Source organism: Ascaphus truei, unplaced genomic scaffold, assembly GCF_040206685.1.
Source record: "Ascaphus truei isolate aAscTru1 unplaced genomic scaffold, aAscTru1.hap1 HAP1_SCAFFOLD_703, whole genome shotgun sequence".
Classification (NCBI taxonomy): Eukaryota; Metazoa; Chordata; class Amphibia; order Anura; family Ascaphidae; genus Ascaphus; species Ascaphus truei.
In genome coordinates this window covers 14,192-39,854 of record NW_027457037.1, presented here as the reverse complement: position 1 = coordinate 39,854, position 25,663 = coordinate 14,192, and the positions used below count along the sequence as shown (strand labels likewise).

General features: G+C 60.3%; 1 long non-coding RNA gene across 1 annotated transcript in view; it reads left to right on the top strand.

Moving 5' to 3' along the window:
- The window catches only part of LOC142486005 (uncharacterized), a 180,217-nt gene extending 156,430 nt beyond the window's left edge, over positions 1–23,787 (top strand). The window contains exons 3-4 of the long non-coding RNA XR_012798757.1: positions 18,502–18,675; positions 23,653–23,787. This is a non-coding gene — a long non-coding RNA (uncharacterized LOC142486005). The remainder of the gene's footprint in view (positions 1–18,501; positions 18,676–23,652) is intronic.
- Positions 23,788–25,663: the final 1,876 nt, after the last annotated feature.

Genomic DNA, 25,663 nt, shown 5'->3' with positions numbered 1-25,663 from the left:
AGGGAGCTATGAGTCTGTCCCTCCCCCCGCAGGGTGACACAGTGACACAGACAGAAGGGAGTTATGAGTCTGTCCCTCCCCCGCAGGGTGACACAGTGACACAGACAGAAGGGAGCTATGAGCCTGTCCCTCCCCCCGCAGGGTGTCATAGTGACACAGTGACACAGTGACACAGACAGAAGGGAGCTATGAGTCTGTCCCTCACCCGCAGGGTGACACAGTGACACAGACAGAAGGGAGCTATGAGCCTGTCCCTCCCCCCGCAGGGTGACACAGTGACACAGACAGAAGGGAGCTATGTGCCTGTCCCTCCCCCCGCAGGGTGACACAGTGACACAGACAGAAGGGAGCTATGAGCCTGTCCCTCCCCCGCAGGGTGACACAGTGACACAGACAGAAGGGAGCTATGAGCCTGTCCCTCCCCCCGCAGGGTGACACAGTGACACAGACAGAAGGGAGCTATGAGTCTGTCCCTCCCCCGCAGGGTGACACAGGGACACAGACAGAAGGGAGCTATGAGTCTGTCCCTCACCCCGCAGGGTGACAGAGTGACACAGACAGAAGGGAGCTATGAGCCTGTCCCTCCCCCCGCAGGGTGATACAGTGACACAGACAGAAGGGAGCTATGAGTCTGTCCCTCCCCCGCAGGGTGACACAGTGACACAGACAGAAGGGAGCTATGAGTCTGTCCCTCCCCCCGCAGGGTGACACAGTGACACAGACAGAAGGGAGCTATGAGTCTGTCCCTCCCCCCGCAGGGTGACACAGTGACATTGACAGAAGGGAGCTATGAGTCTGTCCCTCCCCCCGCAGGGTGACACAGACAGAAGGGAGCTATGAGCCTGTCCCTCCCCCCGCAGGGTGACACAGTGACACAGACAGAAGGGAGCTATGAGCCTGTCCCTCCCCCCGCAGGGTGACACAGTGACACAGACAGAAGGGAGCTATGAGTCTGTCCCCCGCAGGGTGACACAGTGACACAGACAGAAAGGAGCTATGAGCCTGTCCCTCCCCCCGCAGGGTGACACAGTGACACAGACAGAAGGGAGCTATGAGACTGTCCCCCGCAGGGTGACACAGTGACACAGACAGAAGGGAGCTATGAGTCTGTCCCTCCCCCTGCAGGGTGACACAGTGACACAGACAGAAGGGAGCTATGAGTCTGTCCCTCCCCCCGCAGGGTGACACAGTGACACAGACAGAAGGGAGCTATGCGTCTGTCCCTCCCCCCGCAGGGTGACACAGACACAGACAGAAGGGAGCTATGCGTCTGTCCCTCCCCCCGCATGGTGATACAGTGACACAGACAGAAGGGAGCTATGAGTCTGTCCCTCCCCCCGCAGGGTGACACAGACACAGACAGAAGGGAGCTATGAGTCAGTCCCTCCCCCCGCAGGGTGACACAGACACAGACAGAAGGGAGCTATGCGTCTGTCCCTCCCCCCGCAGGGTGACACAGACACAGACAGAAGGGAGCTATGTGCCTGTCCCTCCCCCAGCAGGGTGACACAGTGACACAGACAGAAGGGAGCTATGAGTCTGTCCCTCCCCCCGCAGGGTGACACAGTGACAGACAGAAGGGGGCTATGAGTCTGTCCCTCCCCCGCAGGGTGACACAGTGACACAGACAGAAGGGAGCTATGAGCCTATCCCTCCCCCCGCAGGGTGACACAGTGACACAGACAGAAGGGAGCTATGAGTCTGTCCCTCCCCCGCAGGGTGACACAGTGACTCAGACAGAAGGGAGCTATGAGTCTGTCCCTCCCTCCGCAGGGTGACACAGTGACACAGACAGAAGGGAGCTATGAGCCTGTCCCTCCCCCGCAGGGTGACACAGTGACACAGACAGAAGGGAGCTATGAGCCTGTCCCTCCCCCCGCAGGGTGACACAGTGACACAGACAGAAGGGAGCTATGAGTCTGTCTCTCTCCCACAGGGTGACACAGACAGAAGGGAGCTATGAGCCTGTCCCTCCCCCCGCAGGGTGACACAGTGACACAGACAGAAGGGAGCTATGAGCCTGTCCCTCCCCCCGCAGGGTGACACAGTGACACAGACAGAAGGGAGCTATGAGTCTGTCCCCCGCAGGGTGACACAGTGACACAGACAGAAGGGAGCTATGAGACTGTCCCCCGCAGGGTGACACAGTGACACAGACAGAAGGGAGCTATGAGACTGTCCCCCGCAGGGTGACACAGTGACACAGACAGAAGGGAGCTATGAGCCTGTCCCTCCCCCCGCAGGGTGACACAGTGACACAGACAGAAGGGAGCTATGAGACTGTCCCCCGCAGGGTGACACAGTGACAGAGACAGAAGGGAGCTATGAGTCTGTCCCTCCCCCCGCAGGGTGACACAGACACAGACAGAAGGGAGCTATGAGCCTGTCCCTCCCCCGCAGGGTGACACAGTGACACAGACGGGAGCTATGAGTCTGTCCCTCCCCCCGCAGGGTGACACAGTGACACAGACGGGAGCTATGAGCCTGTCCCTCCCCCCGCAGGGTGACACAGTGACACAGACAGAAGGGAGCTATGAGCCTGTCCCTCCCCCCCGCAGGGTGACACAGTGACACAGACAGAAGGGAGCTATGAGTCTGTCCCTCCCCCCGCAGGGTGACACAGTGACACAGACGGGAGCTATGAGCCTGTCCCTCCCCCCGCAGGGTGACACAGTGACACAGACAGAAGGGAGCTATGAGCCTTTCCCTCCCCCCGCAGGGTGACACAGTGACACAGACGGGAGCTATGAGACTGTCCCTCCCCCCGCAGGGTGTCATAGTGACACAGTGACACAGTGACACAGACAGAAGGGAGCTATGAGTCTGTCCCTCCCCCGCAGGGTGACACAGTGACACAGACAGAAGGGAGCTATGAGCCTGTCCCTCCCCCCGCAGGGTGACACAGTGACACAGACAGAAGGGAGCTATGTGCCTGTCCCTCCCCCCGCAGGGTGACACAGTGACACAGACAGAAGGGAGCTATGAGCCTGTCCCTCCCCCGCAGGGTGACACAGTGACACAGACAGAAGGGAGCTATGAGACTGTCCCTCCCCCCGCAGGGTGACACAGTGACACAGACAGAAGGGAGCTATGAGCCTGTCCCTCCCCCGGGGGGTGACACAGTGACACAGACAGAAGGGAGCTATGAGCCTTTCCCTCCCCCCGCAGGGTGACACAGTGACACAGACAGAAGGGAGCTATGAGTCTGTCCCTCCCCCCGCAGGGTGACACAGTGACACAGACGGGAGCTATGAGCCTGTCCCTCCCCCCGCAGGGTGACACAGTGACACAGACAGAAGGGAGCTATGAGCCTGTCCCTCCCCCCCGCAGGGTGACACAGTGACACAGACAGAAGGGAGCTATGAGCCTGTCCCTCCCCCGCAGTGTGACACAGTGACACAGACAGAAGGGAGCTATGAGTCTGTCCCTCCCCCCGCAGGGTGACACAGTGACACAGACAGAAGGGAGCTATGAGTCTGTCCCTCCCCCCGCAGGGTGACACAGTGACACAGACAGAAGGGAGCTATGAGTCTGTCCCTCCCCCCGCAGGGTGACACAGACAGAAGGGAGCTATGAGCCTGTCCCTCCCCCCGCAGGGTGACACAGTGACACAGACAGAAGGGAGCTATGAGCCTTTCCCTCCCCCCGCAGAGTGACACAGACAGAAGGGAGCTATGAGGCTGTCCCTCCCCCCGCAGGGTGACACAGTGACACAGACAGAAGGGAGCTATGAGTCTGTCCCTCCCCCGCAGGGTGACACAGTGACACAGACAGAAGGGAGCTATGAGTCTGTCCTCTCCCCCCGCAGGGTGACAGTGACACAGACAGAAGGGAGCTATGAGCCTGTCCCTCCCCCGCAGGGTGACACAGTGACACAGACAGAAGGGAGCTATGAGTCTGTCCCTCCCCCGCAGGGTGACACAGTGACACAGACAGAAGGGAGCTATGAGTCTGTCCCTCCCCCCGCAGGGTGACACAGTGACACAGACAGAAGGGAGCTATGAGTCTTTCCCTCCCCCCGCATGGTGACACAGTGACACAGACAGAAGGGAGCTATGAGTCTGTCCCTCCCCCGCAGGGTGACACAGTGACACAGACAGAAGGGAGCTATGAGTCTGTCCCTCCCCCCGCAGGGTGACACAGTGACACAGACAGAAGGGAGCTATAAGTCTGTCCCTCCCCCCGCAGGGTGACACAGTGACTCAGACAGAAGGGAGCTATGAGACTGTCCCTCCCCCCGCAGGGTGACACAGTGACACAGACAGAAGGGAGCTATGAGTCTGTCCCTCCCCCGCAGGGTGACACAGTGACACAGACAGAAGGGAGCTATGAGTCTGTCCCTCCCCCGCAGGGTGACACAGTGACACAGACAGAAGGGAGCTATGAGTCTGTCCCTCCCCCCGCAGGGTGACACAGTGACAGACAGAAGGGAGCTATGAGCCTGTCCCTCCCCCCGCAGGGTGACACAGTGACACAGACAGAAGGGAGCTATGAGTGTCCCTCCCCCGCAGGGTGACACAGTGACACAGACAGAAGGGAGCTATGAGCCTGTCCCTCCCCCCCGCAGGGTGACACAGTGACACAGACAGAAGGGAGCTATGAGCCTGTCCCTCCCCCGCAGGGTGACACAGTGACACAGACAGAAGGGAGCTATGAGCCTGTCCCTCCCCCCGCAGGGTGACACAGTGACACAGACAGAAGGGAGCTATGAGTCTGTCCCTCCCCCGCAGGGTGACACAGGGACACAGACAGAAGGGAGCTATGAGCCTGTCCCTCCCCCCCGCAGGGTGACACAGTGACACAGACAGAAGGGAGCTATGAGCCTGTCCCTCCCCCCGCAGGGTGACACAGTGACACAGACAGAAGGGAGCTATGAGCCTGTCCCTCCCCCCCGCAGGGTGACACAGTGACACAGACAGAAGGGAGCTATGAGTCTGTCCCTCCCCCCGCAGGGTGACACAGTGACACAGACAGAAGGGAGCTATGAGCCTGTCCCTCCCCCGCAGGGTGACACAGTGACACAGACAGAAGGGAGCTATGAGCCTGTCCCTCCCCCCGCAGGGTGACACAGTGACACAGACAGAAGGGAGCTATGAGCCTGTCCCTCCCCCCGCAGGGTGACACAGTGACACAGACAGAAGGGAGCTATGAGACTGTCCCTCCCCCCGCAGGGTGACACAGACAGAAGGGAGCTATGAGTCTGTCCCTCCCCCCGCAGGGTGACACAGTGACACAGACAGAAGGGAGCTATGAGCCTGTCCCTCCCCCCGCAGGGTGACACAGTGACACAGACAGAAGGGAGCTATGAGTCTGTCCCTCCCCGCGCAGGGTGACACAGTGACACAGACGGGAGCTATGAGCCTCCCCCTCCCCCCGCAGGGTGACACAGTGACACAGACAGAAGGGAGCTATGAGTCTGTCCCTCCCCCCGCAGGGTGACACAGTGACACAGACAGAAGGGAGCTATGAGTCTGTCCCTCCCCCCGCAGGGTGACACAGTGACACAGACAGAAGGGAGCTATAAGTCTGTCCCTCCCCCCGCAGGGTGACACAGTGACACAGACAGAAGGGAGCTATGAGCCTGTCCCTCCCCCCGCAGGGTGACACAGTGACACAGACAGAAGGGAGCTATGAGCCTGTCCCTCCCCCCGCACAGGGTAACACAGTGACACAGACAGAAGGGAGCTATGAGTCTGTCCCTCCCCCCGCAGGGTGACACAGTGATACAGACAGAAGGGAGCTATGAGACTGTCCCTCCCCCCGCAGGGTGACACAGTGACACAGACAGAAGGGAGCTATGAGTCTGTCCCTCCCCCGCAGGGTGACACAGTGACACAGACAGAAGGGAGCTATGAGTCTGTCCCTCCCCCCGCAGGGTGACACAGTGACAGACAGAAGGGAGCTATGAGCCTGTCCCTCCCCCCGCAGGGTGACACAGTGACACAGACAGAAGGGAGCTATGAGCCTGTCCCTCCCCCGCAGGGTGACACAGTGACACAGACAGAAGGGAGCTATGAGCCTGTCCCTCCCCCCGCAGGGTGACACAGTGACACAGACAGAAGGGAGCTATGAGTCTGTCCCTCCCCCGCAGGGTGACACAGTGACACAGACAGAAGGGAGCTATGAGCCTGTCCCTCCCCCCCGCAGGGTGACACAGTGACACAGACAGAAGGGAGCTATGAGCCTGTCCCTCCCCCGCAGGGTGACACAGTGACACAGACAGAAGGGAGCTATGAGCCTGTCCCTCCCCCCGCAGGGTGACACAGTGACACAGACAGAAGGGAGCTATGAGTCTGTCCCTCCCCCGCAGGGTGACACAGTGACACAGACAGAAGGGAGCTATGAGCCTGTCCCTCCCCCCCCGCAGGGTGACACAGTGACACAGACAGAAGGGAGCTATGAGCCTGTCCCTCCCCCCGCAGGGTGACACAGTGACACAGACAGAAGGGAGCTATGAGCCTGTCCCTCCCCCCCGCAGGGTGACACAGTGACACAGACAGAAGGGAGCTATGAGTCTGTCCCTCCCCCCGCAGGGTGACACAGTGACACAGACAGAAGGGAGCTATGAGCCTGTCCCTCCCCCCGCAGGGTGACACAGTGACACAGACAGAAGGGAGCTATGAGCCTGTCCCTCCCCCCGCAGGGTGACTCAGTGACACAGACAGAAGGGAGCTATGAGACTGTCCCTCCCCCCGCAGGGTGACACAGATAGAAGGGAGCTATGAGTCTGTCCCTCCCCCCGCAGGGTGACACAGTGACACAGACAGAAGGGAGCTATGAGCCTGTCCCTCCCCCCGCAGGGTGACACAGTGACACAGACAGAAGGGAGCTATGAGACTGTCCCTCCCCCCGCAGGGTGACACAGTGACACAGACAGAAGGGAGCTATGAGTCTGTCCCTCCCCGCGCAGGGTGACACAGTGACACAGACGGGAGCTATGAGCCTCCCCCTCCCCCCGCAGGGTGACACAGTGACACAGACAGAAGGGAGCTATGAGTCTGTCCCTCCCCCCGCAGGGTGACACAGTGACACAGACAGAAGGGAGCTATGAGCCTGTCCCTCCCCCCGCAGGGTGACACAGTGACACAGAAGGGAGCTATGAGTCTGTCCCTCCCCCCGCAGGGTGACACAGTGACACAGACAGAAGGGAGCTATGAGTCTGTCCCTCCCCGCGCAGGGTGACACAGTGACACAGACGGGAGCTATGAGCCTCCCCCTCCCCCCGCAGGGTGACACAGTGACACAGACAGAAGGGAGCTATGAGTCTGTCCCTCCCCCCGCAGGGTGACACAGTGACACAGACAGAAGGGAGCTATGAGCCTGTCCCTCCCCCCGCAGGGTGACACAGTGACACAGACAGAAGTGAGCTATGAGCCTGTCCCTCCCCCCGCAGGGTGACACAGTGACACAGACAGAAGGGAGCTATGAGTCTGTCCCTCCCCCCGCAGGGTGACACAGTGACACAGACAGAAGGGAGCTATGAGCCTGTCCCTCCCCCCACAGGGTGACACAGTGACACAGACAGAAGGGAGCTATGAGACTGTCCCTCCCCCCGCAGGGTGTCATAGTGACACAGACAGAAGGGAGCTATGAGTCTGTCCCTCCCCCGCAGGGTGACACAGTGACACAGACAGAAGGGAGCTATGAGTCTGTCCCTCCCCCCGCAGGGTGACACAGTGACACAGACAGAAGGGAGCTATGAGCCTGTCCCTCCCCCCGCAGGGTGACACAGTGACACAGACAGAAGGGAGCTATGAGACTGTCCCTCCCCCGCAGGGTGACACAGTGACACAGACAGAAGGGAGCTATGAGTCTGTCCCTCCCCCCGCAGGGTGACACAGTGACACAGACAGAAGGGAGCTATGAGCCTGTCCCTCCCCCGCAGGGTGACACAGTGACACAGACAGAAGGGAGCTATGAGTCTGTCCCTCCCCCCGCAGGGTGACACAGTGACACAGACAGAAGGGAGTTATGAGTCTGTCCCTCCACCGCAGGGTGACACAGTGACACAGACAGAAGGGAGCTATGAGTCTGTCCCTCCCCCGCAGGGTGACAGTGACACAGACAGAAGGGAGCTATGAGTCTGTCCCTCCCCCCGCAGGGTGACACAGTGACACAGACAGAAGGGAGTTATGAGTCTGTCCCTCCCCCGCAGGGTGACACAGTGACACAGACAGAAGGGAGCTATGAGCCTGTCCCTCCCCCCGCAGGGTGTCATAGTGACACAGTGACACAGTGACACAGACAGAAGGGAGCTATGAGTCTGTCCCTCACCCGCAGGGTGACACAGTGACACAGACAGAAGGGAGCTATGAGCCTGTCCCTCCCCCCGCAGGGTGACACAGTGACACAGACAGAAGGGAGCTATGTGCCTGTCCCTCCCCCCGCAGGGTGACACAGTGACACAGACAGAAGGGAGCTATGAGCCTGTCCCTCCCCCGCAGGGTGACACAGTGACACAGACAGAAGGGAGCTATGAGCCTGTCCCTCCCCCCGCAGGGTGACACAGTGACACAGACAGAAGGGAGCTATGAGTCTGTCCCTCCCCCGCAGGGTGACACAGGGACACAGACAGAAGGGAGCTATGAGTCTGTCCCTCACCCCGCAGGGTGACAGAGTGACACAGACAGAAGGGAGCTATGAGCCTGTCCCTCCCCCCGCAGGGTGATACAGTGACACAGACAGAAGGGAGCTATGAGTCTGTCCCTCCCCCGCAGGGTGACACAGTGACACAGACAGAAGGGAGCTATGAGTCTGTCCCTCCCCCCGCAGGGTGACACAGTGACACAGACAGAAGGGAGCTATGAGTCTGTCCCTCCCCCCGCAGGGTGACACAGTGACATTGACAGAAGGGAGCTATGAGTCTGTCCCTCCCCCCGCAGGGTGACACAGACAGAAGGGAGCTATGAGCCTGTCCCTCCCCCCGCAGGGTGACACAGTGACACAGACAGAAGGGAGCTATGAGCCTGTCCCTCCCCCGCAGGGTGACACAGTGACACAGACAGAAGGGAGCTATGAGTCTGTCCCCCGCAGGGTGACACAGTGACACAGACAGAAAGGAGCTATGAGCCTGTCCCTCCCCCCGCAGGGTGACACAGTGACACAGACAGAAGGGAGCTATGAGACTGTCCCCCGCAGGGTGACACAGTGACACAGACAGAAGGGAGCTATGAGTCTGTCCCTCCCCCTGCAGGGTGACACAGTGACACAGACAGAAGGGAGCTATGAGTCTGTCCCTCCCCCCGCAGGGTGACACAGTGACACAGACAGAAGGGAGCTATGCGTCTGTCCCTCCCCCCGCAGGGTGACACAGACACAGACAGAAGGGAGCTATGAGTCTGTCCCTCCCCCCGCATGGTGATACAGTGACACAGACAGAAGGGAGCTATGAGTCTGTCCCTCCCCCCGCAGGGTGACACAGACACAGACAGAAGGGAGCTATGAGTCAGTCCCTCCCCCCGCAGGGTGACACAGACACAGACAGAAGGGAGCTATGCGTCTGTCCCTCCCCCCGCAGGGTGACACAGACACAGACAGAAGGGAGCTATGTGCCTGTCCCTCCCCCAGCAGGGTGACACAGTGACACAGACAGAAGGGAGCTATGAGTCTGTCCCTCCCCCCGCAGGGTGACACAGTGACAGACAGAAGGGGGCTATGAGTCTGTCCCTCCCCCGCAGGGTGACACAGTGACACAGACAGAAGGGAGCTATGAGCCTATCCCTCCCCCCGCAGGGTGACACAGTGACACAGACAGAAGGGAGCTATGAGTCTTTCCCTCCCCCGCAGGGTGACACAGTGACTCAGACAGAAGGGAGCTATGAGTCTGTCCCTCCCTCCGCAGGGTGACACAGTGACACAGACAGAAGGGAGCTATGAGCCTGTCCCTCCCCCGCAGGGTGACACAGTGACACAGACAGAAGGGAGCTATGAGCCTGTCCCTCCCCCCGCAGGGTGACACAGTGACACAGACAGAAGGGAGCTATGAGTCTGTCTCTCTCCCACAGGGTGACACAGACAGAAGGGAGCTATGAGCCTGTCCCTCCCCCCGCAGGGTGACACAGTGACACAGACAGAAGGGAGCTATGAGCCTGTCCCTCCCCCCGCAGGGTGACACAGTGACACAGACAGAAGGGAGCTATGAGTCTGTCCCCCGCAGGGTGACACAGTGACACAGACAGAAGGGAGCTATGAGCCTGTCCCTCCCCCCGCAGGGTGACACAGTGACACAGACAGAAGGGAGCTATGAGACTGTCCCCCGCAGGGTGACACAGTGACAGAGACAGAAGGGAGCTATGAGTCTGTCCCTCCCCCCGCAGGGTGACACAGACACAGACAGAAGGGAGCTATGAGCCTGTCCCTCCCCCGCAGGGTGACACAGTGACACAGACGGGAGCTATGAGTCTGTCCCTCCCCCCGCAGGGTGACACAGTGACACAGACGGGAGCTATGAGCCTGTCCCTCCCCCCGCAGGGTGACACGGTGACACAGACAGAAGGGAGCTATGAGCCTGTCCCTCCCCCCCGCAGGGTGACACAGTGACACAGACAGAAGGGAGCTATGAGTCTGTCCCTCCCCCCGCAGGGTGACACAGTGACACAGACGGGAGCTATGAGCCTGTCCCTCCCCCCGCAGGGTGACACAGTGACACAGACAGAAGGGAGCTATGAGCCTTTCCCTCCCCCCGCAGGGTGACACAGTGACACAGACGGGAGCTATGAGACTGTCCCTCCCCCCGCAGGGTGTCATAGTGACACAGTGACACAGTGACACAGACAGAAGGGAGCTATGAGTCTGTCCCTCCCCCGCAGGGTGACACAGTGACACAGACAGAAGGGAGCTATGAGCCTGTCCCTCCCCCCGCAGGGTGACACAGTGACACAGACAGAAGGGAGCTATGTGCCTGTCCCTCCCCCCGCAGGGTGACACAGTGACACAGACAGAAGGGAGCTATGAGCCTGTCCTCCCCCGCAGGGTGACACAGTGACACAGACAGAAGGGAGCTATGAGCCTGTCCCTCCCCCCGCAGGGTGACACAGTGACACAGACAGAAGGGAGCTATGTGCCTGTCCCTCCCCCCGCAGGGTGACACAGTGACACAGACAGAAGGGAGCTATGAGTCTGTCCCTCCCCCGCAGGGTGACACAGTGACACAGACAGAAGGGAGCTATGAGTCTGTCCCTCACCCCGCAGGGTGACAGAGTGACACAGACAGAAGGGAGCTATGAGCCTGTCCCTCCCCCCGCAGGGTGATACAGTGACACAGACAGAAGGGAGCTATGAGTCTGTCCCTCCCCCGCAGGGTGACACAGACAGAAGGGAGCTATGAGCCTGTCCCTCCCCCCGCAGGGTGACACAGTGACACAGACAGAAGGGAGCTATGAGTCTGTCCCTCCCCCCGCAGGGTGACAGTGACACAGACAGAAGGGAGCTATGAGTCTGTCCCTCCCCCCGCAGGGTGACACAGTGACACAGACAGAAGGGAGCTATGAGTCTGTCCCTCCCCCCGCAGGGTGACACAGTGACATTGACAGAAGGGAGCTATGAGTCTGTCCCTCCCCCCGCAGGGTGACACAGACAGAAGGGAGCTATGAGCCTGTCCCTCCCCCCGCAGGGTGACACAGTGACACAGACAGAAGGGAGCTATGAGTCTGTCCCCCGCAGGGTGACACAGTGACACAGACAGAAAGGAGCTATCAGCCTGTCCCTCCCCCCGCAGGGTGACACAGTGACACAGACAGAAGGGAGCTATGAGACTGTCCCCCGCAGGGTGACACAGTGACACAGACAGAAGGGAGCTATGAGTCTGTCCCTCCCCCTGCACGGTGACACAGTGACACAGACAGAAGGGAGCTATGAGCCTGTCCCTCCCCCCGCAGGGTGACACAGTGACACAGACAGAAGGGAGCTATGAGTCTGTCCCTCCCCCCGCAGGGTGACACAGACACAGACAGAAGGGAGCTATGAGTCTGTCCCTCCCCCCGCAGGGTGACACAGTGACACAGACAGAAGGGGGCTATGAGTCTGTCCCTCCCCCCGCAGGGTGACACAGTGACACAGACAGAAGGGAGCTATGAGTCTGTCCCTCCCCCCGCAGGGTGACACAGTGACAGACAGAAGGGGGCTATGAGTCTGTCCCTCCCCCGCAGGGTGACACAGTGACACAGACAGAAGGGAGCTATGAGTCTGTCTCTCTCCCACAGGGTGACACAGACAGAAGGGAGCTATGAGTCTGTCCCTCCCCCCGCAGGGTGACACAGTGACACAGACAGAAGGGAGCTATGAGCCTGTTCCTCCCCCCGCAGGGTGACACAGTGACACAGACAGAAGGGAGCTATGAGTCTGTTCCTCCCCCCGCAGGGTGACACAGGGACACAGACAGAAGGGAGCTATGAGTCTGTCCCTCCCCCCGCAGGGTGATACAGTGACACAGACAGAAGGGAGCTATGAGCCTGTCCCTCCCCCCGCAGGGTGACACAGTGACACAGACAGAAGGGGGCTATGAGTCTGTCCCTCCCCCGCAGGGTGACACAGTGACACAGACAGAAGGGAGCTATGAGTCTGTCTCTCTCCCACAGGGTGACACAGACAGAAGGGAGCTATGAGTCTGTTCCTCCCCCCGCAGGGTGACACAGGGACACAGACAGAAGGGAGCTATGAGTCTGTCCCTCCCCCCGCAGGGTGATACAGTGACACAGACAGAAGGGAGCTATGAGCCTGTCCCTCCCCCCGCAGGGTGACACAGTGACACAGACAGAAGGGAGCTATGAGTCTGTCCCTCCCCCCGCAGGGTGACACAGTGACACAGACAGAAGGGAGCTATGAGCCTGTTCCTCCCCCCGCAGGGTGACACAGTGACACAGACAGAAGGGAGCTATGAGCCTGTCCCTCCCCCCGCAGGGTGACACAGTGACACAGACAGAAGGGAGCTATGAGACTGTCCCCCGCAGGGTGACACAGTGACACAGACAGAAGGGAGCTATGAGTCTGTCCCTCCCCCCGCAGGGTGACACAGACACAGACAGAAGGGAGCTATGAGCCTGTCCCTCCCCCGCAGGGTGACACAGTGACACAGACAGAAGGGAGCTATGAGTCTGTCCCTCCCCCCGCAGGGTGACACAGTGACACAGACGGGAGCTATGAGCCTGTCCCTCCCCCCGCAGGGTGACACAGTGACACAGACAGAAGGGAGCTATGAGTCTGTCCCTCCCCCCGCAGGGTGACACAGTGACACAGACGGGAGCTATGAGCCTGTCCCTCCCCCCGCAGGGTGACACAGTGACACAGACAGAAGGGAGCTATGAGCCTGTCCCTCCCCCCCGCAGGGTGACACAGTGACACAGACAGAAGGGAGCTATGAGCCTGTCCCTCCCCCCGCAGGGTGACACAGTGACACAGACAGAAGGGAGCTATGAGTCTGTCCCTCCCCCCGCAGGGTGACAGTGACACAGACAGAAGGGAGCTATGAGTCTGTCCCTCCCCCCGCAGGGTGACACAGTGACACAGACAGAAGGGAGCTATGAGACTGTCCCTCCCCCCGCAGGGTGACACAGTGACACAGACAGAAGGGAGCTATGAGACTGTCCCTCCCCCCGCAGGGTGACACAGTGACACAGACAGAAGGGAGCTATGAGTCTGTCCCTCCCCCCGCAGGGTGACACAGTGACACAGACAGAAGGGAGCTATGAGTCTGTCCCTCCCCCCGCAGGGTGACACAGTGACACAGACAGAAGGGAGCTATGTGTCTGTCCCTCCCCCCGCAGGGTGACACAGTGACACAGACAGAAGGGAGCTATGAGCCTGTCCCTCCCCCGCAGGGTGACACAGTGACACAGACAGAAGGGAGCTATGAGCCTGTCCCTCCCCCGCAGGGTGACACAGTGACAGACAGAAGGGAGCTATGAGCCTTTCCCTCCCCCCGCAGGGTGACACAGTGACACAGACAGAAGGGAGCTATGTGTCTGTCCCTCCCCCCGCAGGGTGACACAGTGACACAGACAGAAGGGAGCTATGAGACTGTCCCTCCCCCCGCAGGGTGATACAGTGACACAGACAGAAGGGAGCTATGAGACTGTCCCTCCCCCCGCAGGGTGACACAGTGACACAGACAGAAGGGAGCTATGAGACTGTCCCTCCCCCCGCAGGGTGACACAGTGACACAGACAGAAGGGAGCTATGAGCCTGTCCCTCCCCCGCAGGGTGACACAGTGACACAGACAGAAGGGAGCTATGAGCCTTTCCCTCCCCCCGCAGGGTGACACAGTGACACAGACAGAAGGGAGCTATGAGTCTGTCCCTCCCCCCGCAGGGTGACACAGTGACACAGACGGGAGCTATGAGCCTGTCCCTCCCCCCGCAGGGTGACACAGTGACACAGACAGAAGGGAGCTATGAGCCTGTCCCTCCCCCCCGCAGGGTGACACAGTGACACAGACAGAAGGGAGCTATGAGTCTGTCCCTCCCCCCGCAGGGTGACACAGTGACACAGACAGAAGGGAGCTATGAGTCTGTCCCTCCCCCCGCAGGGTGACACAGTGACACAGACAGAAGGGAGCTATGAGTCTGTCCCTCCCCCCGCAGGGTGACACAGACAGAAGGGAGCTATGAGCCTGTCCCTCCCCCCGCAGGGTGACACAGTGACACAGACAGAAGGGAGCTATGAGCCTTTCCCTCCCCCCGCAGGGTGACACAGTGACACAGACAGAAGGGAGCTATGAGGCTGTCCCTCCCCCCGCAGGGTGACACAGTGACACAGACAGAAGGGAGCTATGAGTCTGTCCCTCCCCCGCAGGGTGACACAGTGACACAGACAGAAGGGAGCTATGAGTCTGTCCTCTCCCCCCGCAGGGTGACAGTGACACAGACAGAAGGGAGCTATGAGCCTGTCCCTCCCCCGCAGGGTGACACAGTGACACAGACAGAAGGGAGCTATGAGTCTGTCCCTCCCCCGCAGGGTGACACAGTGACACAGACAGAAGGGAGCTATGAGTCTGTCCCTCCCCCCGCAGGGTGACACAGTGACACAGACAGAAGGGAGCTATGAGTCTTTCCCTCCCCCCGCATGGTGACACAGTGACACAGACAGAAGGGAGCTATGAGTCTGTCCCTCCCCCGCAGGGTGACACAGTGACACAGACAGAAGGGAGCTATGAGTCTGTCCCTCCCCCCGCAGGGTGACACAGTGACACAGACAGAAGGGAGCTATAAGTCTGTCCCTCCCCCCGCAGGGTGACACAGTGACACAGACAGAAGGGAGCTATGAGACTGTCCCTCCCCCCGCAGGGTGACACAGTGACACAGACAGAAGGGAGCTATGAGTCTGTCCCTCCCCCGCAGGGTGACACAGTGACACAGACAGAAGGGAGCTATGAGTCTGTCCCTCCCCCGCAGGGTGACACAGTGACACAGACAGAAGGGAGCTATGAGTCTGTCCCTCCCCCCGCAGGGTGACACAGTGACAGACAGAAGGGAGCTATGAGCCTGTCCCTCCCCCCGCAGGGTGACACAGTGACACAGACAGAAGGGAGCTATGAGTCTGTCCCTCCCCCGCAGGGTGACACAGTGACACAGACAGAAGGGAGCTATGAGCCTGTCCCTCCCCCCCGCAGGGTGACACAGTGACACAGACAGAAGGGAGCTATGAGCCTGTCCCTCCCCCGCAGGGTGACACAGTGACACAGACAGAAGGGAGCTATGAGCCTGTCCCTCCCCCCGCAGGGTGACACAGTGACACAGACAGAAGGGAGCTATGAGTCTGTCCCTCCCCCGCAGGGTGACACAGGGACACAGACAGAAGGGAGCTATGAGCCTGTCCCTCCCCCCCGCAGGGTGACACAGTGACACAGACAGAAGGGAGCTATGAGCCTGTCCCTCCCCCCGCAGGGTGACACAGTGACACAGACAGAAGGGAGCTATGAGCCTGTCCCTCCCCCCCGCAGGGTGACACAGTGACACAGACAGAAGGGAGCTATGAGTCTGTCCCTCCCCCCGCAGGGTGACACAGTGACACAGACAGAAGGGAGCTATGAGCCTGTCCCTCCCCCGCAGGGTGACACAGTGACACAGACAGAAGGGAGCTATGAGTCTGTCCCTCCCCCCGCAGGGTGACACAGTGACACAGACAGAAGGGAGCTATGAGCCTGTCCCTCCCCCGCAGGGTGACACAGTGACACAGACAGAAGGGAGCTATGAGCCTGTCCCTCCCCCCGCAGGGTGACACAGTGACACAGACAGAAGGGAGCTATGAGCCTGTCCCTCCCCCCGCAGGGTGACACAGTGACACAGACAGAAGGGAGCTATGAGACTGTCCCTCCCCCCGCAGGGTGACACAGACAGAAGGGAGCTATGAGTCTGTCCCTCCCCCCGCAGGGTGACACAGTGACACAGACAGAAGGGAGCTATGAGCCTGTCCCTCCCCCCGCAGGGTGACACAGTGACACAGACAGAAGGGAGCTATGAGTCTGTCCCTCCCCGCGCAGGGTGACACAGTGACACAGACGGGAGCTATGAGCCTCCCCCTCCCCCCGCAGGGTGACACAGTGACACAGACAGAAGGGAGCTATGAGTCTGTCCCTCCCCCCGCAGGGTGACACAGTGACACAGACAGAAGGGAGCTATGAGTCTGTCCCTCCCCCCGCAGGGTGACACAGTGACACAGACAGAAGGGAGCTATAAGTCTGTCCCTCCCCCCGCAGGGTGACACAGTGACACAGACAGAAGGGAGCTATGAGCCTGTCCCTCCCCCCGCAGGGTGACACAGTGACACAGACAGAAGGGAGCTATGAGCCTGTCCCTCCCCCCGCAGGGTAACACAGTGACACAGACAGAAGGGAGCTATGAGTCTGTCCCTCCCCCGCAGGGTGACACAGTGATACAGACAGAAGGGAGCTATGAGACTGTCCCTCCCCCCGCAGGGTGACACAGTGACACAGACAGAAGGGAGCTATGAGTCTGTCCCTCCCCCGCAGGGTGACACAGTGACACAGACAGAAGGGAGCTATGAGTCTGTCCCTCCCCCCGCAGGGTGACACAGTGACAGACAGAAGGGAGCTATGAGCCTGTCCCTCCCCCCGCAGGGTGACACAGTGACACAGACAGAAGGGAGCTATGAGCCTGTCCCTCCCCCGCAGGGTGACACAGTGACACAGACAGAAGGGAGCTATGAGCCTGTCCCTCCCCCCGCAGGGTGACACAGTGACACAGACAGAAGGGAGCTATGAGTCTGTCCCTCCCCCGCAGGGTGACACAGTGACACAGACAGAAGGGAGCTATGAGCCTGTCCCTCCCCCCCGCAGGGTGACACAGTGACACAGACAGAAGGGAGCTATGAGCCTGTCCCTCCCCCGCAGGGTGACACAGTGACACAGACAGAAGGGAGCTATGAGCCTGTCCCTCCCCCCGCAGGGTGACACAGTGACACAGACAGAAGGGAGCTATGAGTCTGTCCCTCCCCCGCAGGGTGACACAGTGACACAGACAGAAGGGAGCTATGAGCCTGTCCCTCCCCCCCGCAGGGTGACACAGTGACACAGACAGAAGGGAGCTATGAGCCTGTCCCTCCCCCCGCAGGGTGACACAGTGACACAGACAGAAGGGAGCTATGAGCCTGTCCCTCCCCCCCGCAGGGTGACACAGTGACACAGACAGAAGGGAGCTATGAGTCTGTCCCTCCCCCCGCAGGGTGACACAGTGACACAGACAGAAGGGAGCTATGAGCCTGTCCCTCCCCCCGCAGGGTGACACAGTGACACAGACAGAAGGGAGCTATGAGCCTGTCCCTCCCCCCGCAGGGTGACACAGTGACACAGACAGAAGGGAGCTATGAGACTGTCCCTCCCCCCGCAGGGTGACACAGACAGAAGGGAGCTATGAGTCTGTCCCTCCCCCCGCAGGGTGACACAGTGACACAGACAGAAGGGAGCTATGAGCCTGTCCCTCCCCCCGCAGGGTGACACAGTGACACAGACAGAAGGGAGCTATGAGACTGTCCCTCCCCCCGCAGGGTGACACAGTGACACAGACAGAAGGGAGCTATGAGTCTGTCCCTCCCCGCGCAGGGTGACACAGTGACACAGACGGGAGCTATGAGCCTCCCCCTCCCCCCGCAGGGTGACACAGTGACACAGACAGAAGGGAGCTATGAGTCTGTCCCTCCCCCCGCAGGGTGACACAGTGACACAGACAGAAGGGAGCTATGAGCCTGTCCCTCCCCCCGCAGGGTGACACAGTGACACAGAAGGGAGCTATGAGTCTGTCCCTCCCCCCGCAGGGTGACACAGTGACACAGACAGAAGGGAGCTATGAGTCTGTCCCTCCCCGCGCAGGGTGACACAGTGACACAGACGGGAGCTATGAGCCTCCCCCTCCCCCCGCAGGGTGACACAGTGACACAGACAGAAGGGAGCTATGAGCCTGTCCCTCCCCCCGCAGGGTGACACAGTGACACAGAAGGGAGCTATGAGACTCTGTGACGTCCCTTAATGCTCTTATCACTTTGTCCCCCAGGTGACGGTGGTGTCCTCTCGGTTGGGCCGTGACCTTGTCTCTGAGCTGGACACTGGTCTGAGGGACGCTGACCTGGGAACTCTCGGCCGGCTGGTCGTCCTTCACATCGCACATAGTAATGAGCATGGACCCCGGGCAGTGACCCGTCGCCGGAGACACAGGGGGCAGCGAAGGGTCAGTGTGTGTGTGTCACTTAAATTGCACCTCACACTGCACGTCACACTGCACGTCGCGTTGCACGTCACACTGCACGTCATGTTGCACGTCATGTTGCACGTCACACTGCACGTCACACTGCACGTCACACTGCACGTCGCGTTGCACGTCACATTGCACGTCACACTGCACGTCACACTGCACGTCACACTGCACGTCGCGTTGCACGTCACATTGCACGTCACACTGCACGTCACACGCAGTCACACTGCACGTCGCGTTGCACGTCACACTGCACGTCACACTGCACGGCACACTGCACGTCGCGTTGCACGTCACATTGCACGGCACGTTGCACGTCACACTGCACGTCACATTGTACGTCGCGTTGCACGTCACACTGCACGTCACACTGCACGTCACACTGCACGTCACACTGCACGTCACACTGCACGTCACACTGCACGTCACACTGCACGTCATACTGTATGTCGCGTTGCACATCACACTGCACGTCGCGTTGCACGTCACACTGCACGTCACATTGCACGTCACACTGCACGTCACACTGCACGGCACGTTGCACGTCACACTGCACGTCGCGTTGCACGTCACACTGCACGTCACACTGTACGTCACATTGTACGTCACATTGCACGTCACACTGCACGTCATACTGCACGTCACACTGCACGTCACACTGCACGTCGCGTTGCACGTCACACTGCACGTCACACTGCACGTCGCACTGCACGTCGCGTTGCACGTCACACTGCACGTCACACTGTACGTCACATTGTACGTCGCGTTGCACGTCACACTGCACGTCACACTGCACGTCACACTGTACGTCACATTGTACGTCACATTGCACGTCACACTGCACGTCACACTGCACGTCACACTGCACGTCACACTGGACGTCGCGTTGCACGTCACACTGCACGGCACACTGCACTTCACACTGCACGTCACACTGCACGTCACACTGCACGTCACACTGAACCGTCACACTGTACGTCACGTTGCACGTCACACTGCACGTCACACTGCACGTCACACTGTACGTCACATTGTACGTCACATTGCACGTCACACTGCACGTCACACTGCACGTCACACTGCACGTCACACTGTACGTCACATTGCACGTCACACTGCACGACACAGTGCACGTCACACTGCACGTCACACTGCACGTCACACTGCACGGTCACACTGCACGTCACGTTGCACGTCACACTGCACGGCACGTTGCACGTCGTGTGCACGTCACACTGCACGTCACACTGCACGTCACACTGCACGTCACACTGCACGTCACACTGCACGTCACACTGCACGTCACACTGTACGTCACATTGTACGTCACACTGCACGTCACACTGCACGTCACATTGCACGTCACATTGCACGTCGTGTTGCCGTCACATTGTATGTCATGTTGCACGTCACGTTGCACCTCACTCTGTACGTCACGTGCACGTCACACTGCACGTCACGTTGCACGTCACACTGCACGTCACACTGCACGTCACACTGCACGTCACATTGTACGTCACACTGCACGTCGCGTTGCACGTCACACTGCACGTCACACTGCACGTCACACTGCACGTCGCGTTGCACGTCACACTGCACGTCACACTGCACGTCACGTTGCACGTCACACTGCTCGGCACACTGCACGTCACACTGCACGTCACGTTGCACGTCACACTGCACGTCACACTGCACGTCACACTGCACGTCACACTGCACGTCACACTGACGTCACACTGCACGTCGCGTTGCACGTCACACTGCACGTCACATTGCACGTCACACTGCACGTCACACTGCACGTCGCGTTGCACGTCACACTGCACGTCGCGTTGCAACGTCACACTGCACGTCACACTGCACGTCACACTGCACGTCACACTGCACGTCACACTGCACGTCACACTGCACGTCACATTGCACGTCACGTTGCACGTCACACTGCACGTCGCGTTGCACGTCACACTGCACGTCGCGTTGCACGTCACACTGCACGGCACACTGCACTTCACACTGCACGTCACACTGCACGTCACACTGAACGTCACACTGCACGTTCGCGTTGCACGTCACACTGCACGTCACATTGCACGTCACACTGCACGTCACACTGCACGTCGCGTTGCACGTCACACTGCACGTCACATTGCACGTCACACTGCACGTCACACTGCACGTCACATTGCACGTCACGTTGCACGTTCACACTGCACGTCGCGTTGCACGTCACATTGCACGTCACACTGCACGTCACACTGCACGTCGCGTTGCACGTCACATTGCACGGCGCGTTGCACGTCACACTGCACGTCACACTGCACGTCACATTGTACGTCACACTGAACGTCACACTGCACGTCGCGTTGCACGTCACACTGCACGTCACATTGCACGTCACACTGCACGTCACACTGCACGTCGCGTTGCACGTCACACTGCACGTCGCGTTGCACGTCACACTGCACGTCACACTGCACGTCACACTGCACGTCACACTGCACGTCACACTGCACGTCACACTGCACGTCACATTGCACGTCACGTTGCACGTCACACTGCACGTCGCGTTGCACGTCACACTGCACGTCGCGTTGCACGTCACACTGCACGGCACACTGCACTTCACACTGCACGTCACACTGCACGTCACACTGAACGTCACACTGCACGTCGCGTTGCACGTCACACTGCACGTCACATTGCACGTCACACTGCACGTCACACTGCACGTCGCGTTGCACGTCACACTGCACGTCACATTGCACGTCACACTGCACGTCACACTGCACGTCACATTGCACGTCACGTTGCACGTCACACTGCACGTCGCGTTGCACGTCACATTGCACGTCACACTGCACGTCACACTGCACGTCGCGTTGCACGTCACATTGCACGGCGCGTTGCACGTCACACTGCACGTCACACTGCACGTCGCGTTGCACGTCATTCTGCACGTCACACTGCACGTCACACTGCACGTCGCGTTGCACGTCACGTTGCACGTCGCACTGCACGTCGCGTTGCACGTCATTCTGCACGTCACACTGCACGTCACACTGCACGTCGCGTTGCACGTCACACTGCACGTCACACTGCACGTCGCGTTGCACGTCACACTGCACGTCACATTGCACGTCACACTGCACGTCACATTGCACGTCACGTTGCACGTCACACTGCACGTCACACTGCACGTCACATTGCACGTCACACTGCACGTCACACTGCACGTCACACTGCACGTCACACTGCACGTCACACTGAACGTCGCGTTGCACGTCACACTGCACGTCGCGTTGCACGTCACACTGCACGTCACACTGCACGTCGCGTTGCACGTCACACTGCACGTCACACTGCACGTCGCGTTGCACGTCACACTGCACGTCACACTTCACGTCACATTGCACGTCACACTGCACGTCACACTGCACGTCACATTGCACGTCACGTTGCACGTCACACTGCACGTCGCGTTGCACGTCACACTGCACGTCACATTGCACGTCACACTGCACGTCACACTGCACGTCACATTGCACCTCACGTTGCACGTCACACTGCACGTCACACTTCACGTCACATTGCACGTCACACTGCACGTCACACTGCACGTCACATTGCACGTCACGTTGCACGTCACACTGCACGTCGCGTTGCACGTCACATTGCACGGCACGTTGCACGTCACACTGCACGTCACATTGTACGTCGCGTTGCACGTCACGTTGCACGTCACGTTGCACGTCACACTGCACGTCACACTGCACGTCACATTGCACGGCACGTTGCACGTCACACTGCACGTCGCGTTGCACGTCACACTGCACGGCACACTGCACGTCACACTGCACGTCGCGTTGCACGTCACATTGCACGGCACGTTGCACGTCACACTGCACGTCACGTTGCACGTCACACTGCACGTCACGTTGCACGTCACACTGCACGTCACATTGTACGTCGCGTTGCACGTCACACTGCACGTCACATTGCACGTCACACTGCACGACGCGTTGCACGTCATACTGCACGTCACACTGCACGTCACACTGCACGTCGCGTTGCACGTCACACTGCACGTCGCGTTGCACGTCACACTGCACGTCACACTGCACGTCGCGTTGCACGTCACACTGCACGTCACACTGCACATCGCGTTGCACGTCACACTGCACGTCACATTGTACGTCGCGTTGCACGTCACACTGCACGTCACACTGCACGTCGCGTTGCACGTCACACTGCACGTCGCGTTGCACGTCACACTGCACGTCACACTGCACGTCACATTGTACGTCACACTGCACGTCACACTGCACGTCGCGTTGCACGTCACACTGCACGTCACACTGCACGTCACACTGCACGGCACACTGCACGTAACACTGCACGTCACATTGCACGTCACATTGCACGTCACATTGCACGTCACATTGCACGTCACATTGCACGTCACACTGCACGTCACACTGCATGTCACACTGCACGGCACACTGCACGTCACACTGCACGTCACATTGCACGTCACATTGCACGTCGCGTTGCACGTCACACTGCACGTCACACTGCACGTCACACTGCATGTCACACTGCACGGCACACTGCACGTCACATTGCACGGCACGTTGCACGTCACACTGCACGTCACACTGCACGTCACACTGCACGTCACACTGCACGTCACATTGCACGTCACACTGCACGTCACATTGTACGTCGCGTTGCACGTCACACTGCACGTCAATGCCGTGTCCTCTTTGTGTGTGTGACACGCACTGTGCTGTTTTCTCTGTGTGTGTGTGTGACACGTGACGCCCCGTGTTCCCTCTATGTGTGTGTGTGACACATGCGCTGTGCTGTGTACCGTGTGTGTGTGTGTGTGTGTGTGTGTGTGTGTGTGTGTGTGTGTGTGTGTGTGTGTGTGTGACGTTGTGTTGTGTTCCCCAGATCCGTCCTTGTGTCACATAGACTTCCGTGTCACCTCTGGGGACATCTTGAGTCTTGAGAATTACTTCAAGTCGTGGCTGTTTGAGACAAGTCCAGAGAGAGAACAAGTGAACCTGACACTGCCAGACGGGAACCCGCCACGTGAGTACTGAGTATAGTACCTTACACTATTACACAGGACCCGCCACGTGAGTACTGAGTATAGTACCTTACACTATTACACAGGACCCGCCACGTGAGTACTGAGTATAGTACCTTACACTATTACACAGGACCCGCCACGTGAGTACTGAGTATAGTACCTTACACTATTACACAGGACCCGCCACGTGAGTACTGAGTATAGTACCTTACACTATTACACAGGACCCGCCACGTGAGTACTGAGTATAGTACCTTACACTATTACACAGGACCCGCCACGTGAGTACTGAGTATAGTACCTTACACTATTACACAGGACCCGCCACGTGAGTACTGAGTATAGTACCTTACACTATTACACAGGACCCGCCACGTGAGTACTGAGTATAGTACCTTACACTGCCAGACGGGACCTCAGTGTCAGGCCGCGGGACCTCAGTGTCAGGCCGCGGGACCTCAGTGTCGGGCCGCGGGACCTCAGTGTCGGGCCGCGGGACCTCAGTGTCGGGCCGCGGGACCTCAGTGTCGGGCCGCGGGACCTCAATGTCAGGACGCGGGACCTCAGTGTCAGGACGCGGGACCTCAGTGTCGGGCCGCGGGACCTCAGTGTCAGGCCGCGGGACCTCAGTGTCGGGCCGCGGGACCTCAGTGTCAGGCCGCGGGACCTCAGTGTCGGGCCGCGGGACCTCAGTGTCGGGCCGCGGGACCTCAGTGTCAGGCCGCGGGACCTCAGTGTCGAGCCGCGGGACCTCAGTGTCGGGCCGCGGGACCTCAGTGTCGGGCCGCGGGACCTCAGTGTCGGGCCGCGGGACCTCAGTGTCGGGCCACGGGACCTCAGTATCGGGCCGCGGGACCTCAGTGTCGGGACGCGGGACCTCAGTGTCAGGCCGCGGGACCTCACTGTCGGGCCTCGGGACCTCAGTGTCAGGCCGCCTCCTCAGTGTCAGGACGCAGGACCTCAGTGTCGGGCCGCGGGACCTCAGTGTCGGGCCGCGGGACCTCAGTGTCGGGCCGCGGGACCTCATTGTCGGGCCGCGGGACCTCAGTGTCAGGACGCGGGACCTCAGTGTCGGGACGCGGGACCTCAGTGTCAGGCCACGGAACCTCAGTGTCGGGCCGCGGGACCTCAGTGTCGGGCCGCCTCCTCAGTGTCAGGACGCGGGACCTCAGTGTCGGGCCGCGGGACCTCAGTGTCAGGCCGCGGGACCTCAGTGTCAGTGTCAGTGTCAGGACGCGGGACCTCAGTGTCAGGACGCGGGACCTCAGTGTCGGGCCGCGGGACCTCAGTGTCGGGCCGCGGGACCTCAGTGTCGGGCCGCGGGACCTCAGTGTCAGGCCGCGGGACCTCAGTGTCGGGCCGCGGGACCTCAGTGTCGGGCCGCGGGACCTCAGTGTCAGGCCGCGGGACCTCAGTGTCAGGCCGCGGGACCTCAGTGTCGGGCCGCGGGACCTCAGTGTCGGGCCGCGGGACCTCAGTGTCGGGACGCGGGACCTCAGTGTCGGGACGCGGGACCTCAGTGTCGGGCCGCGGGACCTCAGTGTCGGGCCGCGGGACCTCAGTGTCAGGCCGCGGGACCTCAGTGTCGGGACGCGGGACCTCAGTGTCGGGACGCGGGACCTCAGTGTCGGGCCGCGGGACCTCAGTGTCGGGCCGCGGGACCTCAGTGTCGGGCCGCGGGACCTCAGTGTCGGGCCGCGGGACCTCAGTGTCAGGCCGCGGGACCTCAGTGTCAGGCCGCGGGACCTCAGTGTCAGGCCGCGGGACCTCAGTGTCGGGCCGCGGGACCTCAGTGTCGGGCCGCGGGACCTCAGTGTCGGGCCGCGGGACCTCAGTGTCAGGCCGCGGGACCTCAGTGTCGGGCCGCGG